Genomic DNA, 14575 nt, shown 5'->3' with positions numbered 1-14575 from the left:
TGCAGAAGCAGAGGAGCATGCAACAACATAATTGGCAATCTCCAAAAGGGTGGACATGATATGCTCCACAATATAATACAGATTCACAAGAATATTATGCCCAAGATCACACTCAGAATCGGACATGTGCGCCACAACCACAAGAGTTTCCGCAAGTGCCAATACAGACACAATTGTCACAACTGCAGCAATTTCAGCAAGTGCCATTACAGACACAGTCATTACAGGGGCAGCAACAGCAAGCACCTATGCAAATGCAACAGGTACCCACTCAACAAATACAATATATTCCAATGCAAAAGACAGGTGCATCACAATGGCAGATTGACACGGGAGCTGCACAAGTAGTCAAACCCAAACTAGGGAGTGTGACTGTGGTAGGAGGGAATCCTTTCACAGGCACTGAGATGCAGTTGTACCCACAATAGGACAGCCCACAGCATGACCTGATGTGTTCAGTACTATCTGTAACACCAGCCCCCCAAGAGAAACCAAGGATCAAGGTGAAGATAGGAGGGAAGACATTTTAATTTCTTGTAGACACTGGAGCGACTCGTTCCTGTGTACGTGATGGAAAATATCCAATGTCAGGCATTGCCATGAATGCTTGGGGATTTACTTGGGTGAAGAGTTTAGTTCCATTTACAGATGAATTACCCATTTCTATAGGGGATCTTGACATGTCGGCCTGACCACTGCTCTAAACAGACACCGGTGAACATACTAGGACGTGATTTAATGACAAAACTTAACATTATGATATCCTTCACTGATTAGGGCATAGTGTATAGTGTATTCAACTCCAGGGATACATTACATAAATGTGAGGGAATTTATATTAGCTTTTGCAGGAAAGAAAGCCTTAAGGGCAGACCCTCTAGACAAGCAAGTATTCTTGTATGGAGTGAACGTTTTCTTATCATGGTTACCCAAATTGGCAGGTAAAATAATAAGGATGCCTGATAAATCTTTGTTCAGGCCAGAAATTCCCATGGATGACGAGGAAGGGCAAGTCATTCCTTTAGAATTAGAAGCAGCAGTGGTAAGAGAAGAAAGGGTGATGCTTTATGGGACAGATGATTAGGGAAGGGGATGGAGAACAGTGATGGCCCTTAATGAAGTATACAGACTGACAGAATTGACAGATGAGGAACTATTTAGAGATGACTATTCAGATGACAAACTATTATTCATTATAAGTCTCACTTATTGGATTAACGTTGTGAGCATAGAGGTATCACAGAGAATGGCGGTGGTAAAAACAAAGCCATGATTTTTTCAGGAAGACATGGAAAAAGCACCAAGTATCTTATGGACCACAAGTCCATATGACATGAGCTTTATTAACAGGAGGTGTAGCAGTGAAAATTAAGCTTAAACCAGGAGCTATTTTGCCACGTGCAAAACAATTCCCAATGTCCAGAGAAGCAAATGAGGGGATATTCAAAACTATATCTGCCCTAATGAAACAAAGCATTCTGTTACTATCTGATTCTCCGTCCAAACGGCCATGTACCCTGTCAAGAAATTGAAGGGTAGCGAAATGGAGATATATCCAGGACATTCGCCCTTTAAACCATATAGTCGAAGCAGAGTTTCCTTTGATTCCAAACCCTGCAACAATATTGTGCAATATTACATCAAGAGGCAGGTATTTTACTGTTGTCGATTTGAAAAATGCCTTTTTCTCAATTGCCTTACACAAAGACTCACATGATTTGACCTCCTTTTCATATAGAACAATGCACCTGAAACACACTTGTTTGCCTCAGGGGTACTGTGAGTCCCCTTCAATCTTTAAGAGCGTTGTTTAGATAGATTTAGGAAATGTTGAGCTCAAAAGCGCCGTAATTCAATATGTGGATGACATTTTAGTGTGTAGTGTGACAGATGAAAAATGTAGAGAAGACTATGGGCCTCATTCCGACTGAGGCGTTAAGGGGTTTACGGCGCCGTAAACGGCGCCGACCCTTAACGCCTGATTACAAGGTTCCCTTTGTGGGATGGCTGTTTAACGCCTGCTTTTTGCAGGCATTAAAAGCCATGCCGCAAAGGGACCTTGGCGATAATTACGGCACCGTAATTTACGGTGCCGTAATTATCGCCTTTCCCCATTCCCATTATGCCCTATGGGGCAAAAATGGGAATGGGGAAGGGGCCATTGGTGAATGGGGAATTACCGCCCCACTCACCTTGGAATGGGGCGGTAATTCCGCCATCCACCATGGCGGAATTGCAACCTTAGCGGCATGGACCATGGTGCTAACAGCACCATGGTCCTCCGCCAAGGTTGTAATGAGGGCCTATGTCAAACTTATGACAACGCTCACAGAAAAAGGGTCAACGTAGACAAAGGAAAAATCTGTCAAGAAGAAGTATTATACATAGGACAGTTAATCTCGCATGAAGGGAAACGAGTGACACATGAAAGAGCACATGAAGAGCACATGAAAGAGCATGAGCTATTATGAGAACGGTGCAGCCAAACACGACATCAATTTGTAGGTCTATGCAATTACTGCAGGTCCTGAGTCTTTCATTACAGTACATATATTCAACCACTTTTAAAACTGCTCAAAGAAGCACAGGTGGCTAAAACTAAATTAGTGTGGACAGAAGATATGATGGAAGGATTCAATTAATTAAAAAATGCAATTAGTACAGCTCCTGTATTAGGGATACCAAATTACAGTGGCCCTCATTACGACCCTGGCGGAAATCGTGGTGCAAAATGCACCATGGAGCACGGCGGAAAGCTGCCGATAGCGCCATGGGGGTTGGCGGATTTTCCACCCCATTCCGACCTTGGCGGGGCGGTAAATCCCCATTCCCCATTTTACCCTCCCCATTCCCATTTTTGCCCCATAGGGTATAATGGGAGTGGGGAAGGCGTTAATTACGCCACCGTAAAATACGGTGGCGTAATTAACAACAAGGTCCCGTAGCGCCATGGATTTCTCCGCCCGGAAAAACCAGGCGGAAAACGCTCCATGGCGCTACGGGAACTCGTAGTAGGGCGGACGGGTCCGCCGCGAATACCGCTGGCGTAAACCCACTCCGCCAGGGTCGTAATGAGGCCCAGTGAAAAGTTTTACTTATTTTCCCATTGAAATGGAGAGGTCATGACAACAGTCCTTACACAGAAAACGACATTAGGACACAGTTATAAAGCGTTAGCTTATTACAGTGGGATTCTAGACCCAGTTATGAAAGGACGCTATCCCTGCAAGCAATCTTTGGCAGCTGCTGCATTTGCCATAGAAAAGGCTTCCAGTATAACCATGGAGTGTTCCATAACTCTATTTATAGAGCATGCATTATTTGCAATTTTAGAGAAACCCAAAAGTACGTTGACCACTCAAAGGCCATCGGGGTATGAAGTAATTATTTCAAACTCTGCAATTAAAATTGTACGGTGTAGTACAGTGAATCCAGAAATGTTCATAGCTGAACCCGTGGGAGAAGATGGTGATGTGCATGACTGTGTTACATACACTGAATGTTATAATGATATTCCCCATTTTAGAGAGAATAACCTAGGAAGGGGGAGGTGTTTTTCATTGATGGTTCATCGCAAATCGACCAACAAACTGGGGTGAGACATTTGGGATCGGCAGTAGTACTAATAAGCAGATGATTACCGTAAACCTATTGAGCACAGGATGCAGAATTAGCCATGCTTATTGATGCACTACGAAGCTTTGAGGTGTACTCTGACTCCATGTATTTGTGACATGAACAGTACACGCAGGCCTGGCACATTAGAAGAGGAGGGGCTTCCTCCATGCAGACGGCACTCCAGTGCAACATGTAGGGATATTAGACAAACTCATTGAAGCCTTAAGCTGTCTAGCAACCATAGCCATCATGAAATGCAAAGCACATTCAAAAAGAACAAACTTAGGGGGTAATTCATAGAATGCAGCGCACAAGTGGCGCACGCGGCTGGTGCACAGTGTGCGCATGCGAATCCCTGCGCCAGCCGCGTGCGCTAAAATCCATTTCCGCACACAGCGTATTCATGGATTCAAGCCACCAAAACCAGCCGTGGCGCACAGTGGCGCAGCGACCCTGCAGCAGCGCCAGTTACGCCCCCAAGAACGCCTCTCGCGCAGGGAAAAGCCATCAAAATCCCCAATCCAGCGCAAAGGGCTGCGCTAACCCTGTACCAGCACGGCAAGCGGGCTACGTGTATCACTGGGGTGCGCGGGAAGTACCTCACGCGATTGACGCAGGGTACGTGTATTTCAGGGGTGCGCGGGAAGTTCCACACACGATTGACGCAGGGTACATGTATTTCAGGGGTGCGCAGGAAGTTCCACACGCGATTTCAGCAGGGTACGTGTATTTCAGGGGTGCGCGGGAAGTTCCACACGCGATTTCAGCAGGGTACGTGTATTTCAGGGGTGCGTGGGAAGTTCCACACGTGATTGGCCCCGTGCGAGTAGGGTATGCGTATTTCAGGGGTGCGCGGGAAGTTCCACACGCGATTCCAGCAGGGTACGTGTATTTCAGGGGTGCGCGGGAAGTTCCACACGCGATTTCAGCAGGGTACGTGTATTTCAGGGGTGCGCGGGAAGTTCCACACGCGATTGGCCCCGTGCGAGTAGGGTACGCGTATTTCAGGGGTGCGCGGGAAGTTCCACACGCGATTCCAGCAGGGTACGTGTATTTCAGGGGAGCGTGGGAAGTTACACACGCGATTTCAGCAGGGTACGCATATTTCAGGGGTGCGCGGGAAGTTCCACACGCGATTTCAGCAGGGTACGTGTAATTCAGGGGTGCGCGGGAAGTTCCACACGCAATTCCAGCAGGGTACGTGTATTTCAGGGGTGCGCGGGAAGTTCCACACGCGATTCCAGCAGGGTACGTGTATTTCAGGGGTGCGCGGGAAGTTCCACACGCGATTTCAGCAGGGTACGCATATTTCAGGGGTGCGCGGGAAGTATCACACGCAACATCAGCAGGGTACGTGTATTCCAGGGGTGCGCGGGAAGTTCCACACGCAATTCCATCAGGGTACGTGTATTACAGGGGTGCGCGGAAAGTATCACACGCAACATCAGCAGGGTACGTGTATTCCAGGGGTGCGCGGGAAGTTCCACACGCGATTCCATCAGGGTACGTGTATTACAGGGGTGCGCGGGAAGTATCACACGCAACATCAGCAGGGTACGTGTATTCCAGGGGTGCGCAGGAAGTTCCACACGCAATTCCATCAGGGTACGTGTATTACAGGGGTGCGCGGGGAGCACCACACGTGAATTGCACGTGTGGGTCCTCCCAGGTGTTCCCTTTACACCCTCCACGGCCCCTGCAGGTGGCTCACACCACAGGGGCCTACCCTGCACATGTCCTGCAGGCACCCCATCCACCATGGCCATGCCCCCCAGCCAACCCACATGTCAACTTGCACTACTGCCCACCAACACATGTCCCCCTGCACCCCCAGCCACCAGGGGCACCCTCCACCAGGCCCCCAACCATGTCTCCCACCCCCCTCCACCCCCCAGCACTGTGGGGCACCTGCCAGCAGGCCCCCACCCATGTCCAACTCATGTTCCCCACCCCCCCACCCCCCAGCACTGTGGGGCACCTGCCAGCAGGCCCCCACCCATGCCCAACTCATGTTCCCCACCACCCCCACCCCCCAGCACTGTGGGGCACCTGCCAGCAGGCCCCCACCCATGTCCAACTCATGTCTCCCCCCCCACCCCCCAGCACTGTGGGGCACCTACCAGCAGGCCCCCACCCATGTCCAACTCTTGTTACCCACCCCCCCACCCCCCAGCACTGTGGGGCACCTGCCAGCAGGCCCCCACCCATGTCCAACTCATGTCCCCACCCCCCCACCCCCCAGCACTGTGGGGCACCCTCCACCAGGCCCCCACCCATGTCGACCACCCCCCCACCCCCCAGCACTGTGGGGCATCTGCCAGCAGGCCCCCACCCATGTCCAGCTCATGTTCCCCACCCACCCCACCCCCCAGCACTGTGGGGCACCCTCCACCAGGCCCCCACCCATGTCTCCCACCCTCCCACCCCCCAGCACTGTGGGGCACCCTCCACCAGGCCCCCACCCATGTTCAACTCATGTTCCCCACCACCCCCACCCCCCAGCACTGTGGGGCACCTGCCAACAGGCCCCCACCCATGTCCAACTCATGTTCCCCACCCCCCCACCCCCCAGCACTGTGGGGCACCTGCCAGCAGGCCCCCACCCATGTCCAACTCATGTTCCCCACCCCCCCACCCCCCAGCACTGTGGGGCACCTGCCAGCAGGCCCCCACCCATGTCCAACTCATGTTCCCCACCCCCCCACCCCCCAGCACTGTGGGGCACCTGCCAGCAGGCCCCCACCCATGTCCAACTCATGTTCCCCACCCCCCCCACCCCCCAGCACTGTGGGGCACCTGCCAGCAGGCCCCCACCCATGTCCAACTCATGTTCCCCACCCCCCCACCCCCCAGCACTGTGGGGCACCTGCCAGCAGGCCCTCACCCATGTCTCCCACCCCCCCACCCCCCAGCACTGTGGGGCACCCTCCAACAGGCCCCCACCCATGTCTCCCACCCCCCCACCCCCCAGCACTTTGGGGCACCTGCCAGCAGGCCCCCACCCATGTCCAACTCATGTTCCCCCTCCACCCCCCAGCACTGTGGGGCACCTGCCAGCAGGCCCCCACCCATGTCCAACTCATGTTCCCCACCCCCCACCCCCCAGCACTGTGGGGCACCTGCCAGCAGGCCCCCACCCATGCCCAACTCATGTTCCCCACCACCCCCACCCCCCAGCACTGTGGGGCACCTGCCAGCAGGCCCCCACCCATGTCCAACTCATGTCTCCCCCCCAACCCCCCAGCACTGTGGGGCACCTACCAGCAGGCCCCCACCCATGTCCAACTCTTGTTACCCACCCCCCCACCCCCCAGCACTGTGGGGCACCTGCCAGCAGGCCCCCACCCATGTCCAACTCATGTCCCCACCCCCCCACCCCCCAGCACTGTGGGGCACCCTCCACCAGGCCCCCACCCATGTCGACCACCCCCCCACCCCCCAGCACTGTGGGGCATCTGCCAGCAGGCCTCCACCCATGTCCAGCTCATGTTCCCCACCCACCCCACCCCCCAGCACTGTGGGGCACCCTCCACCAGGCCCCACCCATGTCTCCCACCCTCCCACCCCCCAGCACTGTGGGGCACCCTCCACCAGGCCCCCACCCATGTTCAACTCATGTTCCCCACCACCCCCACCCCCCAGCACTGTGGGGCACCTGCCAGCAGGCCCCCACCCATGTCCAACTCATGTTCCCCACCCCCCCACCCCCCAGCACTGTGGGGCACCTGCCAGCAGGCCCCCACCCATGTCCAACTCATGTTCCCCACCCCCCCACCCCCCAGCACTGTGGGGCACCTGCCAGCAGGCCCCCACCCATGTCCAACTCATGTTCCCCACCCCCCCCACCCCCCAGCACTGTGGGGCACCTGCCAGCAGGCCCCCACCCATGTCCAACTCATGTTCCCCACCCCCCCACCCCCCAGCACTGTGGGGCACCTGCCAGCAGGCCCTCACCCATGTCTCCCACCCCCCCACCCCCCAGCACTGTGGGGCACCCTCCAACAGGCCCCCACCCATGTCTCCCACCCCCACACCCCCCAGCACTTTGGGGCACCTGCCAGCAGGCCCCCACCCATGTCCAACTCATGTTCCCCCTCCACCCCCCAGCACTGTGGGGCACCTGCCAGCAGGCCCCCACCCATGTCCAACTCATGTTCCCCCCCCCCACCCCCCAGCACTGTGGGGAACCTGCCAGCAGGCCCCCACCCATGTCCAACTCATGTTCCCCAGCCAACATGTCATCACAATCTAGATCCCTGGTCCCTATGGTCAGCCTCCAAATGCAAAACACCCACCCGAGTATTGCACCCACCCACTCATAATTGGCAATTACATGACAGAACACCAATTGCAAGTTCCGAAACAAACACATTTCCCTCACATACACCCAATGGGTGTCAGTGAATCTCAAAACCCATATCATGATATGCATGAAACCAATGAGATGATACTACACATTGAAGTTTGATAAAAAGATATGTATTAAAGGAAACATAAATAGAATCAAAAATAAAGAAACATAAATGGGAATGTACAATAATGAAAAGAAGCATGTCCGTGAAAAAAAGCAAAACCAAAAATCAAAATCCAAAGTAATGGTGTCCAAAGTCACTGTCCACAAAACAAAATCCAATGGGAAATAAAAAAGAAAGCCATTGCTCCATGGTTAAAATGTGAAAGAAAAATACAATCCAACAGTGAACTATGTACATAATAACAAGCCAGGGTCCATTATCCCAACAAAAGAAAGGAAACCTATCTAACTACACTAACTAATAAAATAAACTATATACAAAAATGTGGCCAATGTCCAAAAGGTCCAAAATAAATCCCCAAAAAAATGAAACCTAACACTACCTACATAACTATGTCCAAGGGCAGCGGGCTAGTTTGACGGCTCACTTTTGGATGTCCCGGGCCAGGGCATCATCGAACTCCTGCTCAATGTCCCGGAGGCGGTCCTCCTCCATGGCCCCGAGGGTCCGCAGGGCCGTCGCCGTGTCCACCTCCAAACCCCTGCGGATTGCCTCGAGGCACTCGGCCCGCCTCAGGGCCCTCCGCATGGAGTTCTCCGCCCTGACCATTGTGAGCCGTGCCTCTTCCGCCCGCTGCCGCTCCGCATCTATGGCGTGGCCCAACCGCTGCCACACAGAAGACACTCTCTGTCCTGGGTCCTCCTGCCCTCCGGCCGATGCCTGCCCCTCCGATGTTGAAGGCCCCGAGCTTTCATGGCTCCCACTACGTTGCTGCTGCTGCTGTGCCTCTGCCCGTGCACTGCCTCCTGCTGCCTGCACATCCTCCGCCGGCTGGGGTGCAGTCGTTGATGTGGCCACCCCTGCTGGACGTCCGACTCCTGACTGTGGCAGGTATGCCTCCTCCACCAGCCTGGCCGCACCGTCAGAGGCAGCTCCACAGGGCACCCAGGTGACTGATGGGTGGGAAGATGGCACAGAGGATGACTGGCGCGTAGGGGGTTCAGTTGAGGAGGGGGTCGTAGCAAGCCCCATCATACGGAGGAATCCGGCCTAGGTGACCTGTCCCAGCAGGCTGACGTGGTCAATGAGCCATTCGAGATGACGTGCAGTCTCCTCATGAAAAGACTGCAGGTCACCTCGCATGGCCCGTTGACGCAACGCCACACCAGTCAGAACAGGCTCAACCCAGACCCGGATAGCCACGTCTGCAGGCAGAGGAAGGCCAGTTGTCGTGAGCTCATCCCCTGCCTGAAAACGGGTCTGGACGTAGGCATCCCTGCTGGTGCACGATGATGCAGGGACAGGATCAGGGACAGGATTGCACACAGGCACCTCCGCGGCGGCCTGTGCTGCCTCCTGTCCCTGGTCCTGCACTGCACCACTAGCACCAGTGGGATCCCCACCTCCAGACCCCGCCTCTGGTGCTTGCCCGGCCTCCTCCTCCACCAAACCCCCCACCAACCTGGATGACTCCGTGCCATCTTCCCCTGTTGGGCCCTGTGGGGTCCCAGCTGCCCCTTCTGCTGCCGCGGAGTCCAACTCCAACCTCCGCCTCTTGGACCTCCCCCCGGCAGCTGCGGCCTGGGACGCGGCACGGGACTCCTCACTCCCCGACGAGATGACAACATGGGAGGGGAGCCGGGCCTTGCGTCTCCGGCTGGCGGTGGGATCCCCGCCGCTGTGCTCCACAGCACCTTCTCCGCCCTCTTCATCAGTTGATGCTGCAGACAGGGAGAAATAAAACACAGGCATCAGGGCACTGAACAATGGACACATACACACATGACAGTTGTACATGAGTGGCATTGGCAAACCTCAGACATGCCATCACAATCCCCAGCACACATGTCATTTCAACTCGCACACATGAGCCATACCACAGCCATATCGCAACCGCCCGCACCATCCATACACATACAACAGCATGAGCAGGCAAAGGTGAGCCAGACAACACAGGAAGTGCACCACACATGTACACACACCACCACACTTGCATGCATGTGTACACCTCTGCCAAGTGTCGCAGTCTTCAGATGGGCATCCATGTCACATCTGCCGATCAGGCTTCCACATACCGCTGTCACATGCATCCATGTCCCATCACTGTTGCACCCTTGTCAAATACACACAGATGCACATGTACACAGTGCTGATACATGCAGCTGAAAACAACATACATGCGTGACATCACGGACATGTCTACTTACATACACATTCATCCAAACATGTGTGCCCACACAACTGCATTTGGCATGCAAGCCTACACACACAAGCACCATCCATGTCTCACACATTCCAGCCCTCGCATGTGTTAGCCCCACGGCCCTGTACACCCCCACCCATACTCGACCCCATACAAACAGATGTGCAACCTGCACACTACTGAAAAATCACCACACGCACATCTCACAATCAGGATGCATGTACACTTACCGCTCGACTCCAGACGGGTCAGCCTCTCAAGGACCTGGATGTGGAGCGCTGGGGATATGCGTTCCAGGACCCTCATCTGTTCTTCCGACAAGTGGCCCCGGCGCCCCTTGGCATCCGCTGCCTTCAAGAGGCGCCGGGCCTTGTTCAGGGTCCTGGACCTGAAGTCCTCCCAGCGCTTCTTGACATGTTGTAAGTCGCGGACTGCCACCCCCTCCACGTTGATGGCAGTCACAATGTCAGTCCAGATCCGAGTCCGTCCTTCCTTGTCGGCGCGGGAACTTCCGAAGAGGGCATCATACTGCCCCAGGACTTGCTCCACCAGGACACCAACTTCGGTGGCACTGAAGCTGGTGCCCCTCTGCCTCTCTGGCCGGGGGTTGTCAGTGGTCTCAGATGGTGTTTGCCCCGACATGACAACCCCAGAGGCAGGAGTGGGTGGGCAACTGGGCCCTGGGGCTGGGCTGTGGAGCGATGGAATCCCAGTCGGGAGTCTTCGGTTCCAACAGGGGTGGTCACAGCAACGGCACCCCTGGCTGATGTGCAGGCAGCAAATGGCAGGGCACGTGGGCAGCAGGCAGTCAGGCAGCAGCAGATGGCAGGTGGGAGCGTGCTCGGGGCTCTGGGGGGCAGTAGTTCAGCCTTCTGGGCAGGAGCGTGGTCTTCCATGTGCTTACACGTGGCCAGCTTGATACAGAGTGATTTGGCACGTGAAAAATTGGCACGTCAGCATGTAATTCGAGGAAAGGCCCTTAGCGCGTAAGCGCGTCTGCACGCATACGCATTTTAATTGGACAGAAGGCCCCTCAAGCGCAAGCGCCCCTGTGACGTGACGCGTACAGGCGTGCATGGGCATTTCAGCGCGCGTGAAAAACTGCACGCCCGTGTGTAATACGAGGAAAGGGCCCATGCGCGTAAGCGCGCATGAAAAACTGCACGTCCGCGTGTAATACGAGGAAAGGGCCCATGCGCGTAAGCGCGCGTGAAAAACTGCACGTCCGTGTGTAATACGAGGAAAGGGCCCATGCGCGTAAGTGAAGTGACACGCACGTGCGTTTCCCTCAGCACGGGTTAAAGGTGAGCAGGCCCAGCAGTTCGCTGTACGTGCCTTTCATGGAGACCGACGTGTGTTGCTGCTTCCTGTTGTTTCGCGCGCCATCACAACTTCACAGCTATCAAGGACGTATCTCTTCTTTTGGCGGGGTATTGGCTACGCGTGTTTTTCTGCATCGCGCTAGTCAGACGGTGAGTCGCACACGCTCTTTTTCCCACTGCGGGTGCCCCTGTGTATCGCACCCATTTTCGATGTCATAGCAGCCTGCGTGTCCCACGCGTACGCATTATTCGTGTTACTGGGTGCCACCGCGTACTGCGGGAGGTTGAATCCACGCACGTAGGCTGCAGGGTTGCGTGCACGGTTTTACTGCAGTTTTGGGGTGCCTGAGCGTTGCGTGACCCGTCACCACATCACCGGGGTCACATACAGCCTTGCAGGTGCAGGGGGGCTGTTAACATCTTGCTTCCCAACCCCTTCGCCCCAATTGCCCAGGTCAATTGTGGTGTACACCTCCCATTGGCACCACTCCATCTGTGCCAGCACTTCTACATCAGTGCCATGGTTGGGAGGCCACCAAAGGTGAGGGGCGCCTCAGCTGGGCGTCCTCCTCGTGGCGGGTGTGGTCGGGGATGCGGCCGTGGTGACCAGGGAGTAGGGGGACTCCAGGGTGTCCAGGGCGGCCACAGAGGTGGAAGAGGCAGGGGTGCGCCACTTGAGCACAATGTTGTGCCATGTTTCGGTGCAGTCATGCCACCACCCCCTGTGGTTCCGGGGGATGCAGCTCCTGCATCTGGCACTGGCACCCGTTCGACCCGGCAGTCCGTTCCATCGACTGCCAGAGGCCCAAGGGTAGTGGTAGCTGCAGGTGCAGCTGTGGACACCGCCACCCAGGCTCAGGGTCTGCCAGCGCAGGCTGCGTTGGCACTTGAAGAGCCCTTGGTAGTTCTCCAACAGGCCAGGGGGGAAACCACAGGGGCAGGCCGGGCTGCTCAGACCAAGACACGTGTCCCTGGGGAAGTCATGTCATCTGCTGCCCCGAACAGCCGGGTGTTGGCAAGTGCAGGGGCAGATGCACCCAACAGCACCCCGGTTGTGAGTCTGCCAACCAGGACCGTTGTGGTCAATGACCCTGCCACAGCTGATGTTGCTGCGCAGGTTCCATTAGTGGGCACCCAGCTGCCACTGACACAAGTCAGGCCTTTGGTCATCCCTCCACCTGCCACTCCCTTGGCTCAATCCACCGAACCCACTGGCCATACTGGTCAGGGCGGCATTAGCCAGCCAGGGTCTGCGCCACAGTCCAAGAGGAGGAAGGTTGCACCTGCGGCACAGGCTGGGACCCCACACACAGCCACGACCTCCTGCACGTCGAGGAAGAAGCCTTTCTGTAAACAGGAACTGGACTTCCTCGTGGACTATGTGCGGGGCCACAGCCGTGACATGCTAGTGGGTGCCAATAGTCAGACTACGGCTGCCCAACGTGACACCCACACCCACTGGAAGCATGTTGCGGAACATGTCAGTTCATTCAGCCATGAGGTGCGCACGGCGCAAGAGTGCAAAAAGCGTTGGAATAACATCAAGCGCAGCACTAAGACTAAGCGTGCCTCTAATTACAACTTGACTCTGGTGACTGGCGGTGGGCCTGCACCAGAGGAGGAAGAGCTCACTCCGCATGAGGCTCTCGTTGCGGAGTTCATACCACCTGAATTGGTCGAAGGAGTGGGAGAGATGCTGGACTTTGATGCGCAGTCCAGTGAGTGTTGATGCATGTTTGTTGAGGATGTGTGTGTTTCACTTGTGGGATGTGTTGTGCATGAATGCTGCTACATGTGACGTGTACATGGTTCTGATGTGTAAGTAATGCAATGCTTCCGTCATGCATGTCTCCTCTGCCTGCATGCGGGACTCCATGTAGGCATGCTCCCTTGCCCCTCCTCCGCCACTCTGCACCCCAGTTCCACCTTTGACTGGTCTGCTTCAATCTTGCCAATGTGTAGTTTCTTGTTCATGTGTCCTGCGTAGATGCTAACTTCCAGCGTAGAATCTGCCAGACATATGCCGTGTGGTACAGCCTTAGTACTCGATGCAGGGTATCTCACTTGTACTGTGCATGGGTCAGATGTCCCGCAGGGACATGAGTGCCCATTCATGCTCCATGTGCATTGCACGCATGCCCCTATGTGTCCTTGACTGGATGATCACTGTAATATAAGTCCTTGGTTACATACATTGCCTGCCATCTCATCAGCCTTCCCATGTCAACTGTGGCTCAGTCCTGCGTTGCACACATGTTTAGGCTCTGACAATCTGTGTGGCTCACAGGCCTCAGCCTGTTCAATGGCCAATGACTCTGTCCAACTCTTGTTGTGTCTTCTTCACACGTGGGCGGCCTCCAAAGTCATGTGTCCTGCCTAGTGTCCCAGCATCATTTGCAGTGTTGTCATTTGAATCACATTAAGCTGTTGATGCCAGTCAACACTGCCTGTCAATACACAGGTGTATGGTCAGCCTTTTGATACCATGCTAGGCATCCCTGCTTTGGTACTGGGGTGGAGGGGTGCTTGGCTTCTAGATATGGTACACATTGAATGCACAATGCATGTGATGTCTGAATTTGACATTGCACTGCCTTCACATTTCCTGGCACACACCATGGAGTGCTTGTACATGTAGGTAGTGAGTGCCGTACACATTTTCTGCAACGCATAGACCCACTTCCATGGAAACTGCCACCTTTCAACAGGTCTGATCACAGAAGCTATTCACAGTTGACCCAGCATGCATGCCAGGTTATATGTTGTGCGTCACATGTCTGCCGGATGCGTTTGCTCTCGGTGTGTGTGTGTGTCTTGTGCTTCTGACATGTGTAGTGACCTTTTTTCTCTCTATTTTTCAGGTGATGACGCAATGGAGGCAGAGGATGGTGTTGTCATGCCAGACACAGGGTTGGTAACACCACATCAACCCGGCACTAGTGGGGGCCGTGGGGTGG

Source organism: Ambystoma mexicanum, chromosome 3p (genome assembly GCF_040938575.1).
Source record: "Ambystoma mexicanum isolate Mex_15411 chromosome 3p, UKY_AmexF1_1, whole genome shotgun sequence".
Taxonomy (NCBI): Eukaryota; Metazoa; Chordata; class Amphibia; order Caudata; family Ambystomatidae; genus Ambystoma; species Ambystoma mexicanum.
This window is presented reverse-complemented; position numbering follows the sequence as displayed.